General features: G+C 44.6%; 1 long non-coding RNA gene across 4 annotated transcripts; it reads right to left on the reverse strand.

Moving 5' to 3' along the window:
* Positions 1-53: 53 nt before the first annotated feature.
* On the reverse strand, positions 54-3,959 carry LOC127919598 (uncharacterized). Of its 4 annotated transcripts, XR_008103387.1 has the most exons (7): positions 3,637-3,959; positions 2,189-2,373; positions 1,750-1,823; positions 1,309-1,530; positions 484-1,112; positions 336-409; positions 88-113 (listed from the first exon to the last, which is right to left on the reverse strand). It is a non-coding gene; the product is annotated as an uncharacterized LOC127919598 (long non-coding RNA). The 4 variants fall into 4 exon arrangements; XR_008103385.1 differs by having other exon boundaries at positions 54-113; positions 336-1,112; XR_008103388.1 differs by lacking the exon at positions 88-113 and having other exon boundaries at positions 309-668; positions 743-1,112.
* Between the last annotated feature and the right edge of the window lie 11,743 nt (positions 3,960-15,702).

Consider the following 15,702-nt stretch of genomic DNA (forward strand, 5'->3'; position numbering starts at 1 on the left):
ACCTGTTTAGGAGAGGTGCTGGCTAGGGGAGTAGAACACCTGTTTAGGAGAAGTGCTGGCTAGGGGAGGAGAACACCTGTTTAGGAGAGGTGCTGGCTAGGGGAGTAGAACACCTGTTTAGGAGAGGTGCTGGCTAGGGGAGCAGAACACCTGTTTAGGAGAGGTGCTGGCTAGGGGAGCAGAACACCTGTTTAGGAGAGGTGCTGGCTAGGGGAGTAGAACACCTGTTTAGGAGAGGTGCTGGCTAGGGGAGCAGAACACCTGTTTAGGAGAGGTGCTGGCTAGGGGAGCAGAACACCTGTTTAGGAGAGGTGCTGGCTAGGGGAGCAGAACACCTGTTTAGGAGAGGTGCTGGCTAGGGGAGTAGAACACCTGTTTAGGAGAGGTGCTGGCTAGGGGAGGAGAACACCTGTTTAGGAGAGGTGCTGGCTAGGGGAGTAGAACACCTGTTTAGGAGAGGTGCTGGCTAGGGGAGTAGAACACCTGTTTAGGAGAGGTGCTGGCTAGGGGAGGAGAACACCTGTTTAGGAGAGGTGCTGGCTAGGGGAGTAGAACACCTGTTTAGGAGAGGTGCTGGCTAGGGGAGTAGAACACCTGTTTAGGAGAGGTGCTGGCTAGGGGAGTAGAACACCTGTTTAGGAGAGGTGCTGGCTAGGGGAGTAGAACACCTGTTTAGGAGAGGTGCTGGCTAGCAGAGTAGAACACCTGTTTAGGAGAGGTGCTGGCTAGCAGAGTAGAACACCTGTTTAGGAGAGGTGCTGGCTAGCAGAGTAGAACACCTGTTTAGGAGAGGTGCTGGCTAGGGGAGTAGAACACCTGTTTAGGAGAGGTGCTGGCTAGGGGAGTAGAACACCTGTTTAGGAGAGGTGCTGGCTAGGGGAGGAGAACACCTGTTTAGGAGAGGTGCTGGCTAGGGGAGTAGAACACCTGTTTAGGAGAGGTGCTGGCTAGGGGAGTAGAACACCTGTTTAGGAGAGGTGCTGGCTAGGGGAGTAGAACACCTGTTTAGGAGAGGTGCTGGCTAGGGGAGGAGAACACCTGTTTAGGAGAGGTGCTGGCTAGGGGAGTAGAACACCTGTTTAGGAGAGGTGCTGGCTAGGGGAGTAGAACACCTGTTTAGGGGAGGAGAACACCTGTTTAGGAGAGGTGCTGGCTAGTAGAACACCTGATTAGGGGAGGTGCTGGCTAGGGGAGCAGAACACCTGTTTAGGAGAGGTGCTGGCTAGGGGAGTAGAACACCTGTTTAGGAGAGGTGCTGGCTAGTAGAACACCTGTTTAGGAGAGGTGCTGGCTAGGGGAGCAGAACACCTGTTTAGGAGAGGTGCTGGCTAGCAGAGTAGAACACCTGTTTAGGAGAGGTGCTGGCTAGGGGAGTAGAACACCTGTTTAGGAGAGGTGCTGGCTAGGGGAGTAGAACACCTGTTTAGGAGAGGTGCTGGCTAGGGGAGGAGAACACCTGTTTAGGAGAGGTGCTGGCTAGGGGAGTAGAACACCTGTTTAGGAGAGGTGCTGGCTAGGGGAGTAGAACACCTGTTTAGGAGAGGTGCTGGCTAGGGAGTAGAACACCTGTTTAGGAGAGGTGCTGGCTAGGGGAGTAGAACACCTGTTTAGGAGAAGTGCTGGCTAGGGGAGGAGAACACCTGTTTAGGAGAGGTGCTGGCTAGGGAGTAGAACACCTGTTTAGGAGAGGTGCTGGCTAGGGAGCAGAACACCTGTTTAGGAGAGGTGCTGGCTAGGGGAGCAGAACACCTGTTTAGGAGAGGTGCTGGCTAGGGGAGTAGAACACCTGTTTAGGAGAGGTGCTGGCTAGGGGAGGAGAACACCTGTTTAGGAGAGGTGCTGGCTAGGGAGTAGAACACCTGTTTAGGAGAGGTGCTGGCTAGGGGAGTAGAACACCTGTTTAGGAGAGGTGCTGGCTAGGGAGCAGAACACCTGTTTAGGAGAGGTGCTGGCTAGGGGAGTAGAACACCTGTTTAGGAGAGGTGCTGGCTAGGGGAGCAGAACACCTGTTTAGGAGAGGTGCTGGCTAGGGAGTAGAACACCTGTTTAGGAGAGGTGCTGGCTAGGGAGCAGAACACCTGTTTAGGAGAGGTGCTGGCTAGGGGAGCAGAACACCTGTTTAGGAGAGGTGCTGGCTAGGGGAGTAGAACACCTGTTTAGGAGAGGTGCTGGCTAGGGAGTAGAACACCTGTTTAGGAGAGGTGCTGGCTAGGGGAGTAGAACACCTGTTTAGGAGAGGTGCTGGCTAGCAGAGTAGAACACCTGTTTAGGAGAGGTGCTGGCTAGCAGAGTAGAACACCTGTTTAGGAGAGGTGCTGGCTAGCAGAGTAGAACACCTGTTTAGGAGAGGTGCTGGCTAGGGGAGTAGAACACCTTTTAGGAGAGGTGCTGGCTAGGGGAGTAGAACACCTGTTTAGGAGAGGTGCTGGCTAGGGGAGGAGAACACCTGTTTAGGAGAGGTGCTGGCTAGGGGAGCAGAACACCTGTTTAGGAGAGGTGCTAGCTAGGGGAGTAGAACACCTGTTTAGGAGAGGTGCTGGCTAGGGAGTAGAACACCTTTTAGGAGAGGTGCTGGCTAGGGAGTAGAACACCTGTTTAGGAGAGGTGCTGGCTAGGGGAGCAGAACACCTGTTTAGGAGAGGTGCTGGCTAGGGAGTAGAACACCTGTTTAGGAGAGGTGCTGGCTAGTAGAACACCTGTTTAGGAGAGGTGCTGGCTAGAAGAGTAGAACACCTGTTTAGGAGAGGTGCTGGCTAGGGAGTAGAACACCTTTTAGGAGAGGTGCTGGCTAGGGGAGTAGAACACCTGTTTAGGAGAGGTGCTGGCTAGGGGAGAGGTGAAGAACACCTGTTTAGGAGAGGTGCTGGCTAGGGGAGCAGAACACCTGTTTAGGAGAGGTGCTAGGGGAGTAGAACACCTGTTTAGGAGAGGTGCTGGCTAGTAGAACACCTGTTTAGGAGAGGTGCTGGCTAGGGGAGTAGAACACCTGTTTAGGAGAGGTGCTGGCTAGGGGAGCAGAACACCTGTTTAGGAGAGGTGCTGGCTAGGGGAGGAGAAGACCTGTTTAGGAGAGGTGCTGGCTAGTAGAACACCTGATTAGGGGAGGTGCTGGCTAGGGGAGCAGAACACCTGTTTTGGAGAGGTGCTGGCTAGGGGAGGAGAACACCTGTTTAGGAGAGGTGCTGGCTAGTAGAACACCTGATTAGGGAGGTGCTGGCTAGGGGAGCAGAACACCTGTTTAGGAGAGGTGCTGGCTAGGGGAGGAGAACACCTGTTTAGGAGAGGTGCTGGCTAGGGGAGTAGAAGACCTGTTTAGGAGAGGTGCTGGCTAGTAGAACACCTGATTAGGGGAGGTGCTGGCTAGGAGAGGAGAACACCTGTTTAGGAGAGGTGCTGGCTAGGGGAGTAGAACACCTGTTTAGGAGAGGTGCTGGCTAGGGGAGTAGAACACCTGTTTAGGAGAAGTGCTGGCTAGGGGAGTAGAACACCTGTTTAGGAGAAGTGCTGGCTAGGGAGTAGAACACCTGTTTAGGAGAGGTGCTGGCTAGGGAGTAGAACACCTGTTTAGGAGAGGTGCTGGCTAGGTGCTGGAGTAGAACACCTGTTTAGAGAGGTGCTGGCTAGGGAGTAGAACACCTGTTTAGGAGAGGTGCTGGCTAGCAGAGTAGAACACCTGTTTAGGAGAGGTGCTGGCTAGGGGAGTAGAACACCTGTTTAGGAGAGGTGCTGGCTAGGGGAGTAGAACACCTGTTTAGGAGAGGTGCTGGCTAGGGGAGTAGAACACCTGTTTAGGAGAGGTAATGCACCATCTGCTTTTCTAATGTATTACTTTGATTCAAATCAGATCAAGTCTTAACTGGTGATAGCAGACACCCACATAGCGGATGTGGTGGTGGACCTGCGTTGGAGCCTCAAATCGGTGAGCAGCTACTCTTACGACCGTTGTCACAAAAGCCACAACTCGCCCCACTTGCTTTAGAAGTTAAGAATGAGACAGTGTAGGTTATATAGAAATAACAACATGGTCTCGGAGCGTTTCGTATTATTCTGTACGGAAATCCAAGACACTCCATTTAGTATGATATGTTACGTATGGTGTGGATTAATTTGTGGATGTCCAGCATCCATTTCATACAATATGTTATGAATTTGCCAAACGTATGATATGTGACGAATTCCAATTTGTTGTAGCTAACATTAGCTAGCTCTAGGAGTTTGGGGTTAGGTTAAGGTTAGAGGAAGGGTTAGCTAACATGCTAAGTGATTGCAGAATTGCTCATTAGCTACAATGCTAAAGTTGTACGTGATGAGATTCGAACGGACAACCTTTTGGATTGCTAGACGTTACGCAATCCTTTTGTTCTTGCCTTAGGTAACCATCTGTCTTATGTAACCATACGAAACATAACATATACTAATTTGAGTGTTCTTAGGTTTTAAATTTACTATGTTGCATCTAATCTATGAGACCAGTCTGAGAAATAATTAAGCTCAAATTGAAAAAATAATAATAATAATTAGGATTTGTGTCATCCTAATCGAGGTGTAGATTACGTCTCACATTCCAGTGTTCGAACTTGTTAACGAGGCTGCATGTGATTTCTGTTAATGCGATTCCGCGCAGCCAATGAGCACCGTCAAAACCACCGGTATGCAGATGTCGGCTAAAGTGGATCTGATTGAATAGAGACCTAGAGCTCCTAGAAATGTGTTCATGAAACCAGAAGTTAATCACAACGGGGGACAGATGAATAGTGCTTTAAAGGGGAAATGGGCCATCTGCAGTTTCTAACATCCATATAACTGACCCACCACCTGGATTTGGTCTTGTGTAGCAAAATTGACATTATTATTATTATTATTTATTTTTTACATCGGATAAAAGTAAAGACTCAAGAGCTACAAAATGGTATATCATCCACTGCAGTTGAGGAACAATGGGAAAGTCATTCTGCTTTGAAAGTTGATAAACCTGTAACCCTACTTTTGAGAAAATGGCCCTTGAATGTTTTGTTACATCGACTGGAGAGCTCTTCTTTGTGTACACCCATTCAGCATTGTTCACACCCTCTTATAAGCCTTAGCCCCACCCATTCAGCATTGTTCACACCCTCTTATAAGCCTTAGCCCCACCCATTCAGCATTGTTCACACCCTCTTATAAGCCTTAGCCCCACCCATTCAGCATCGTTCACACCCTCTTATAAGCCTTAGCCCCACCCATTCAGCATCGTTCACACCCTCTTATAAGCCTTAGCCCCACCCATTCAGCATCGTTCACACCCTCTTATAAGCCTTAGCCCCACCCATTCAGCATCGTTCACACCCTCTTATAAGCCTTAGCCCCACCCATTCAGCATCGTTCACACCCTCTTATAAGCCTTAGCCCCACCCATTCAGCATCGTTCACACCCTCTTATAAGCCTTAGCCCCACCCATTCAGCATCGTTCACACCCTCTTATAAGCCTTAGCCCCACCCATTCAGCATCGTTCACACCCTCTTATAAGCCTTAGCCCCACCCATTCAGCATCGTTCACACCCTCTTAAGCCTTAGCCCCACCCATTCAGCATCGTTCACACCCTCTTATAAGCCTTAGCCCCACCCATCTCTCTTTAAGGATTCACATGCGAGGCCATGTGCTAAACAGAGTGCATACGGTAGTGTAGTAAACTACCAAAGATTTCCAGACTAAAAGTGTTCAAAGTAGTAGCAGAAAGTACAAGTAAAAATACCCTTTATCTAGTCCTTGGCCTATATCCTAATCTAATTTTGGTGCAAATGATCTTGTTCTTCACGTTACCATCTCTGGTACACACTATATCAAATTAAATCTACTTTTAGCCCCACCCATTCATGATCTTGTTCTTCACACCCTCTTAAAAGCACTATATCAAATTAAATCTACGTTTATGTGTCACATTGATAGAGGAAAATATAGTTTAGATGATCAATTATGTATTCGTTAATGATTAAAACCATTTATTACTGAAAATGTAAGCAGAACTAAAGTAGTAGCAGAAGGTAGGGGGAAAAATAGCTTTTCAGACAAGATAAGAATGTTTGGGTTTTGTTCCATTTTTGAGAGAAAATGATCTTTTAGACAGGTTGTAATCTCTGGTTTATGAGGGGAAGACAGCACTATAACAAAAAATCAACGGGTTTATGTGTCAAATGCACATGATGTCATTTTGAAGTTTAAATGGTACAGTGAAATGTTACTGGCATAATGGAACGCATCTTTAATGTTTAGGCACTGGTAGATCTAGCTCATGCATAATTAATGAACCATAATCCCAACTCATTAAATATTATAAACCATGCTAATTGGTATTGGCAATTAAAACATTAAAGAATTTAGAGCTAAACAATGAACCATAAGGTGTAAATGGTACAGTGAAATGGTTACTGGCATACACCATGCTTGAATCGGCATGTAGCTAACTAGCTAAACAATGAGCCATAATCCCAACTCATAATACCATACACCATGCTTGAATCTGCAGGTTGCTGAAGCTTATCAACCAGGTTCAATGTTAGTTACCTAGTTAACATTAGGCTATACCTAGCAATACAAATGGCTTTCTGAGATACGAATAATATAACTACAAAGATCATACACCTAACGTTAGCTAGATAAAAGTGTGCTTTAACTTGCAATGAAAACGACTTACTGACAAAATTAGAAACATATAATATCTGAACATGTAGCTCAGTGGAGGCTGCTGAGGGGAGCACGGCTCATAATAATGTCTGGGACGGAGCAGATGGAATGGCATCAAACACATGGAAACCATGTATTTGATACCATTCCACTAATTCTGCCACAGCCTTTTAGCACGAGCCAATCCTCCCGAATTAAAGTGCCACCAACCTCCGGTGATTTAGCTAGACTCTTACCTGTACACATGGATGGACGTATTGAATTGATATAACCACATTCCGACCGTGTTTTGTATTATCTTGTCCGATTTCACTGTTTTTCTGCCTTTCAAGAGGGGGGACTTTTATTTTGAAGGCGAAGTGCCGATTCATAATTGTTGCTCACCTGTTGTTCTCGACCATAGAGATAGAAGACTAATATTTATTTCTGTGCCATTAGGAATCCCCCCTGAATTCTGTCCCGTCTAATGGCTGATGGTTCTAGACTAACGTGCGGATAAGGCCACCAAACATTTGGTGTTGAACAGGAAATTACTGTCTTGGGAGAAAACCAGATACTGTTCCCTCGCTGGTTGCTTTGATAAACGTAATGTTGTCCTTACACTGTACACAGACATGTTAAAATCGACATGAATATAAAACACAAAATAGTTTGCCTTTGGTCCTGGATATTTACTGGATTTGAAGACTTTTGTTCCAACAGTAACATACCTCATAACAATAAGAAGCATTTTACATTGTCCATTTAAAAACAAAATCCTTTTCAAATGTTTATTAAAGTTGTCTTCATTAGTAGCTGTAGCCTAGCCGACGTGCCGTTCTCTTAGGTTATAAGGTCAACGGGTGAATGACGTTCCCTATGTGGCCAATAGAAAAGAGGAGCTGTAACCTCTAACATTTAAAAAAAAATCTCACTAGGCAAGTCAGTTAATAACAAATTCTTATTTACAATGATGGTAACAGTGGGATAACTGCCTTATTCACTGGCAGAACGACAGATTTTTTTTACCTCGTCAGCTCAGAGATTTGATCCAGCAACCTTACTGGCCCAACGCTGTAAAGACTAGGCTTCCTGCCGACCCCTACTTCACATTCCCACTATGCACATGGAATAGGAAACTGTGTGAATTATATTAAATCAAATGTATTTATATAGCCCTTCTTACATCAGCTGATATATCAAAGTGCTGTGCAGAAACCCAGCCTAAAACCCCAAACAGCAAGCAATGCAGGTGTAGAAGCACCTCCCTAGAAAGGCCGGAACCGAGGAGGAAACCTAGAGAGGATCCAGGCTATGAGAGGTGACCAGTCCTCTTCTGGGAGGAGGGGCAGTGAGTCAAAGCAGACGCTATTACCTCGCTAAAAAGTATAACCTTCTCTACCGGAGGACTCAGCTCTCAAACTACAAAACCCAGGACAACTAAGTGAACGTCGTGAATGATCCAGCTACGCACGGTAGTTATTTGATACGTGGAACGTCGGACAGAGACGTGCTAGTAGCTAAATATAGCCATGGATCAGGTGAGTTAACTAGCATGCTATCTAGCAACGTTACTCGTTTATTCTGTTGTGGGTTCTGCTCTGACGATAGATTTACTTAAATGAAAAGTTACAGTGTCAAAATAATCACCCATAGTTAGGGTAGCTATCTTATCATTAAATCGCCATTTTATGCATCCGACCGATTTACTAGTTATCTTGGCATTTAGCTTATACCCCTGGAATGTGGAAAAGATGCTCACTCACTATCTGGCCTAGTGGCAAAGACTGAATCCCCATTTAGTTCAACTATTTATTTTCTTAAAATCAGAAAAAAGCACTGCTAACAGCTAAACACTGCTAACCCTAACCTTTAATTAAAGGCGCTACTCCTAATTTATCCCATATGTGGAAACTAGGTAGGTTACAACAGCACGAGGCTTCATTCAAAACAAATCTCCCTTTTCCACTGTAACATGGCGGAGACTTGCTCTTAAGGCTTTTGGTTTTGGTCCACCAGCTTCAAATATCTGTTATTGAAAAGATATTTCATGGTACAATGATTCCCTATGTTATTCAGTGCTTGAATTCTACCAACCAGGAAATTACTTTTTCGACATTGGGCGCTTGACCCGATTTCCACTATATAACACAAACACAACAGCTTTCCCATTTTGACAACAGATGCAGGACGGGTGGGAGAAATTAATAGGCGAATATCACAGCCAATCACAACTCTGGTGGGTAAGTAACATTGTGAAACACTATCATTCCACTATTACTGCAGATATACGAAGGACATTTTCAGAAATTAGAATGCATTTTTTTAAATATATAAATATGTGTAGCACCTTTAAAAGACCAAAACTCAAATGTTTGTTTCCATACATTTCTATGATCTACCCTTTGACTTTGCAGCTTGGCCATCTAGTGGGAAAGGGAGAGCCTATACGGACACGCCTGCTGGCCAAATGAATGACGTATGTCGTGCAGCTGAAAGTCGTGGAGACGATTGGATTCGGGTTCAGTCAGGGGTCCTGAAGAGCCCTTCCCCACTTCCCAGCAAGCTAGTTTATGCTCGCTAGTAACCATATGGTTGTCACCATGACAAATTAGCTAATGTAACGACAGTCCGGTGTGAATCAGTAGTGCAATGGGGCTTTTCGGAGGTGCTTGATAACAGCTTACATCAGAAATAACTTGATTTATTGGTAGTAAACCATCTGCATATCATCGTGATAGGCTACTGCTCAGTCGGGAGAGTTTGCGTTGCAAGCCGGTAACACGTGTGGCAGTATCCTCCTGCTGACTGCAGTAAGGAGAGAGGGGGAAGTAGCTAGACACTGTAGCCAATATCAGGCCAGGGTGGAGTGCATTTATTGTAATGATTTTCACTGAAAATGTTAAACTACGGCACCAATGTCTATTAAAATAAATACATACTAACAATTACTCCGATTTAAACACGCTTCCAAGTCCCAACTTCAACAGACAAGTTTCAAATTCTGCCTGAAGTTGCTACACACAACTATAAACTAGCTAGCTGGGAAGGGCTCATCATGACAGCTGAATGAACAGAATCTGTTTGTCTCCACTCAAATCTCACAGTAGAAACGCGAACGTCAACTAACCTATTGTATAACCCAGGACAACTTTAGAGCTCCATTTTGTCCCACACTGCTACAGTCAATAGAATACCCCTAAATGGCCGTTCAAAAAGTACTCTAATAAAACCAACATTTTGTTTGTCTACAGTATCATAAAATATGGTTTAGTATGAAGATATGTAGAAACTGCTTATCCACTAGAAATCCTTGATCGTGCTTATAGACAATATCAGGGCGACGTTGGTTCCTAAGCTTATGCGCAGAAACACAATCAAAGCATTGAGATGCAGTACATTCTGTGGTGAGTGTCCATGGGGGCTGTATGGAATGTGAATTATCGTTAAACATTCCTCCCCTTCTGTGGTTTCCAGGACAACGCTAGCCCGCACCCTTCCGCCCTCCCGGAATCCCCGAGTCGTGCCTCTCCGAGTAGCGCCTTACTGCTGGGTCTGAAGAGGGTGTCTGTGCGGCTGGTCGACTGCAGGAAAACAACGGGACGAGGAGACAAAGAGGAAGATTTAACTGATCAAAGTAAAAGACTGCTGGGTATGAAGAGGGTGTCTGTGCGGCTGGTCGACTGCAGGAAAACAACGGGACTGAGTGGAACTATGAGACGAGGAGGAAGAGAAGAAGATGACGAGTGAGATTTGACTGATCAAAATAAGTAGGAGGGTTATGTAGGAGCAGAATGTGTTTACTTTGGACTTCAACCTACACATGAATAATATGAAGAAGAAGCAGCTGCTATCCTAGGAGCATGAAAAACAACTCATCTCCTGGTGGCACACACAACATTGAAAATAAAATGTTTTTATAATAAATATTCTGAACTAGCATTTAAACAAAATAAAAATATTCTGACCATTATAAATAACTTCATTGTGTCGTAGATCTTAAATAATCCTTAAAAGTGATTAGGAAGTGGAATCTGGTCCAGTGGTGAGAATCCTGATTCAACATAAAGGTGATTAGGAAGTGGAATCTGGTCCAACAGGTCTTACAGGAAGTACAGGTCGTAAAAACATTGTCTTGAGGCACCATGACACGTCAAGACACAAAACTATATTTAGGGAATTATCTTCAATACATTTTCTAAGCCAACTTTTCTGGACCTCTCTTGCCGACAGCTAAAGGGATTATTTACTTTACGCTCAGTCTCTGCTCTACTCATTTGGCTAATCAGAGAACAGGCTACTCTGAGAACAGGCTAATCAGAGAACAGGCTAATCAGAGAACAGGCTACTCTGAGAACAGGCTAATCAGAGAACAGGCTACTCTGAGAACAGGCTAATCAGAGAACAGGCTAATCAGAGAACAGGCTACTCTGAGAACAGGCTACTCTGAGAACAGGCTAATCAGAGAACAGGCTAATCTGAGAACAGGCTAATCAGAGAACAGGCTACTCTGAGAACAGGCTAATCTGAGAACAGGCTAATCAGAGAACAGGCTACTCTGGGGAGAAAAGTTAAATCAAAGCTCAATCATTGTCCTCAAGATTACATAATGATAGGATTCTACATAACAGAATCTAATATAAACAGAACACTGTGTGTGTGTGTGTGTGTGTGTGTGTGTGTGTGTGTGTGTGTGTGTGTGTGTGTGTGTGTGTAAAGTAGAGAATCCCGTACATGTGCAGAAGCTTCAGGACATTTTGCTGTCGGGAAGAGGGTTCCGGAACAGTCGGATCTGTAGCCTCTCCGTTGTTTATATATTAGTGGTTTGAGAGAGGTACCATAACATGTTTTCAGACACATTTGGAAGACATGTCTAGATACATAATGGCATCTTAAAGATGTCTTTAAAAAAAATTATCTATGTCTTGAAGCGTCTCAAGATTTCTCAACTTGTGATGGCTGGGTACGTAGGTTTCTAAACGATCAGAAACATGTTTTCGCAGTCTTCACTTTGGGCTTCCATAGTCCGATTGTGATGGCTGGGTACGTAGGTTTCTAAACGATCAGAAACATATTTACGCAGTCTTCACTTTGGGCTTCCATAGTCTGATTGTGATGGCTGGGTACGTAGGTTTCTAAACGATCAGAAACATATTTACGCAGTCTTCACTTTGGGCTTCCATAGTCTGATTGTGATGGCTGGGTACGTAGGTTTCTAAACGATCAGAAACATGTTTTCGCAGTCTTCACTTTGGGCTTCCGTAGTCCGATTGTGACAGGTGGGTGGCAATAAAGTGAACGACGGTGGGATGAACGTATCTTCTGTCCTTGGCTTTTATCCTTTTTATGGAAATAGAGAGAACGTGCATTTTTTTATGGCTTATAAAAGTGTTGGAACAAATTGTTGGATAGTTCTGAATAACTTCTGAATAAGCTCTTTGCTGTATTTGTTGGAGTCGTTCTCTAATCATGTTTTTAAACGTTTTGAAATCTCACAGTATCCACTTCGCTGTGCGTTCGAGGTTTCTTTTTACAGTCTATGGCTCGTGGAAACTGCAGACACAGTGATCTGTGCTATCTGATTGGCCAGCGGTAGCCCTATAGGTGCACTTAATTTGCTCTCTGGACCTGTCAGGTAGGCGTAGTTCTACCTTCAAACACATTAAATTGTTAAAAATGGGAACACTTTGCCTTCTCGGTGCTAGGGCTGTTGAATTTGGGTGCACATAAAACCAACAGCGTGCAATGAATAAATAAATAGGAACATACGTTTTTATTTTTTTTACAGAAATGTTTAATGATAAACTAGGAATGCCTTGGAGATCGACCAGTCGGTGACCACTGTAGTAAGATGTTCTCTCAATTGGCAAGTCTGAAAAGACTCCAGCGGACACACAAACTGGAGAGAAGCCATACCACTGCTCTGACAGTGGAAATAGTTTTGCTAACTCAAGAAGCCTGAGAGTTCACCAGACAACACACACTGGAGAGAGTTTTTCACAAACAAGTGATCTTAAGGTTCACCAGCATAAGATATCAACTTCAGAAACACAGATGAGAGAAGCCTTACTTCTGCTCTGAATGTGGGAACCACTTTTCACAATCATAAGCATTAAAGATGAGAGAACAGACACTGGAGAGAAGCCTTAACACTGCTCAGACTGAAAATAGTTTTTCACAATCAAGTGGGCTTCAACGTCACCAGCGAACACACTGGTGGAGACAAAATCAGTGACTTTAAACACCAGTTTTCCCTTTTAGAAGGTTTTACAGACCCCTCAGAGCTTTTTACAGCAATGTTTGAAATAAGAACCCTGTTTATACCTGGTGCTATCATGCTTTTCCTTTGTCCTGAACTTGTCCACATTTACACAGACGAGTAAAATAACTGAGTAGCAGCAACGTTTCCTGAGGCAGTTTGGGACGAATTGATTGGCTGGAGCCAAGCTTACTGACAGGCCAGTGGGCAGGGTTTACAGGTGAGCGTCAAATAAGAAAAGGCGTGTCTGCGGAGCTGACCTCTTTAGTCCACCGGATCCTGATGCTTTACACTATATATTATCTGTTCTCTATTACACAGGTGGCAAACGGGAGGGGCGACTGTCTGCGTGTTATCACTCCTGCCTTGTACTTAATGAATACATAAAGGTCACTGGTTAGTAAGGAACTCCCCTCACCTGGTTGTCTAGGTCACTGGTTAGTAAGGAACTCCCCTCACCTGGTTGTCTAGGTCACTGATTAGTAAGGAACTCCCCTCACCTGGTTGTCTAGGTCACTGATTAGTAAGGAACTCCCCTCACCTGGTTGTCTAGGTCACTGATTAGTAAGGAACTCCCATCACCTGGTTGTCTAGGTCACTGGTTAGTAAGGAACTCCCCTCACCTGGTTGTCTAGGTCACTGATTAGTAAGGAACTCCCCTCACCTGGTTGTCTAGGTCACTGATTAGTAAGGAACTCCCCTCACCTGGTTGTCTAGGTCACTGATTAGTAAGGAACTCCCCTCACCTGGTTGTCTAGGTCACTGATTAGTAAGGAACTCCCCTCACCTGGTTGTCTAGGTCACTGGTTAGTAAGGAACTCCCCTCACCTGGTTGTCTAGCTCACTGATTAGTAAGGAACTCCCCTCACCTGGTTGTCTCGCTCACTGATTATTAAGGAACTCCCTTCACCTGGTTGTCTAGGTCACTGATTAGTAAGGAACTGCCCTCACCTGGTTGTCTAGGTCACTGATTATTAAGGAACTCCCCTCACCTGGTTGTCTCGCTCACTGATTCATAAGGAAGTCCCATCACCTGGTTGTCTCGCTCACTGATTCGTAAGGAAGTCCCATCACCTGGTTGTCTAGGTCACTGTTTAGTAAGGAACTCCCCTCACCTGGTTGTCTAGCTCACTGATTCGTAAGGAAGTCCCCTCACCTGGTTGTCTAGGTCACTGATTAGTAAGGAACTCCCCTCACTTGGTTGTCTAGGTCACTGATTAGTAAGGAACTCCCCTCACCTGGTTGTCTAGGTCACTGGTTAGTAAGGAACTCCCCTCACCTGATTGTCTAGCTCACTGATTATTAAGGAACTCCCATCACCTGGTTGTCTAGCTCACTGGTTAGTAAGGAACTGCCCTCACCTGGTTGTCTAGGTCACTGGTTAGTAAGGAACTCCCCTCACCTGGTTGTCTAGCTCACTGGTTAGTAAGGAACTCCCATCACCTGGTTGTCTAGGTCACTGATTAGTAAGGAACTCCCCTCACCTGGTTGTCTAGGTCACTGGTTATTAAGGAACTCCCCTCACCTGGTTGTCTAGGTCACTGGTTAGTAAGGAACTCCCATCCCCTGGTTGTCTAGGTCACTGATTATTAAGGAACTCCCCTCACCTGGTTGTCTTGGTCACTGATTATTAAGGAACTCCCATCACCTGGTTGTCTAGGGCTTAATTGAATAGAAAAAAAGAAAACCAGCAGACCAGAACCTCTATGGAATGAGTTGGACACCGCTGGTCTACTACGTGTAAAGAACAAGCCACTGGGGTTTCTCCTTTAATGAAGTTAGATCACAGCTGAATGGTGCTCCTTTAATGAAGTTAGATCACAGCTGAATGGTGCTCCTTTAATGAAGTTAGATCACAACTGAATGGTGCTCCTTTAATGAAGTTAGATCACAGCTGAATGGTTCTCCTTTAATGAAGTTAGATCACAACTGAATGGTGCTCCTTTAATGAAGTTAGATCACAACTGAATGGTGCTCCTTTAATGAAGTTAGATCACAACTGAATGGTTCTCCTTTAATGAAGTTAGATCACAGCTGAATGGTGCTCCTTTAATGAAGTTAGATCACAACTGAATTGTTCTCCTTTAATGAAGTTAGATCACAACTGAATGGCGCTCCTTTAATGAAGTTAGATCACAGCTGAATGGTGCTCCTTTAATGAAGTTAGATCACAGCTGAATGGTGCTCCTTTAATGAAGTTAGATCACAGCTGAATGGTGCTCCTTTAATGAAGTTAGATCACAACTGAATGGTGCTCCTTTAATGAAGTTAGATCACAGCTGAATGGTGCTCCTTTAATGAAGTTAGATCACAACTGAATGGTGCTCCTTTAGTGAAGTTAGATCACAACTGAATGGTGCTTCTTTAATGAAGTTAGATCACAACTGAATTGTTCTCCTTTAATGAAGTTAGATCACAACTGAATGGTGCTCCTTTAATGAAGTTAGATCACAGCTGAATGGTGCTCCTTTAATGAAGTTAGATCACAGCTGAATGGTGCTCCTTTAATGAAGTTAGATCACAGCTGAATGGTGCTCCTTTAATGAAGTTAGATCACAACTGAATGGTGCTCCTTTAATGAAGTTAGATCACAACTGAATGGTGCTTCTTTAATGAAGTTAGATCACAACTGAATGGTGCTCCTTTAATGAAGTTTTTTAATTTTTAAAATTGTATTTCACCTTTATTTAAAACCAGGTAGGCTAGTTGAGAACATGTTCTCATTTACAACTGCGACCTGGTCAATATAAAGCAAAAGCAGTTTGACACATACAACAACACAGAGCTACACATGGAGAAAA

The sequence above is a fragment of the Oncorhynchus keta genome, unplaced genomic scaffold, assembly GCF_023373465.1.
Source record: "Oncorhynchus keta strain PuntledgeMale-10-30-2019 unplaced genomic scaffold, Oket_V2 Un_contig_17214_pilon_pilon, whole genome shotgun sequence".
Taxonomy (NCBI): domain Eukaryota; kingdom Metazoa; phylum Chordata; class Actinopteri; order Salmoniformes; family Salmonidae; genus Oncorhynchus; species Oncorhynchus keta.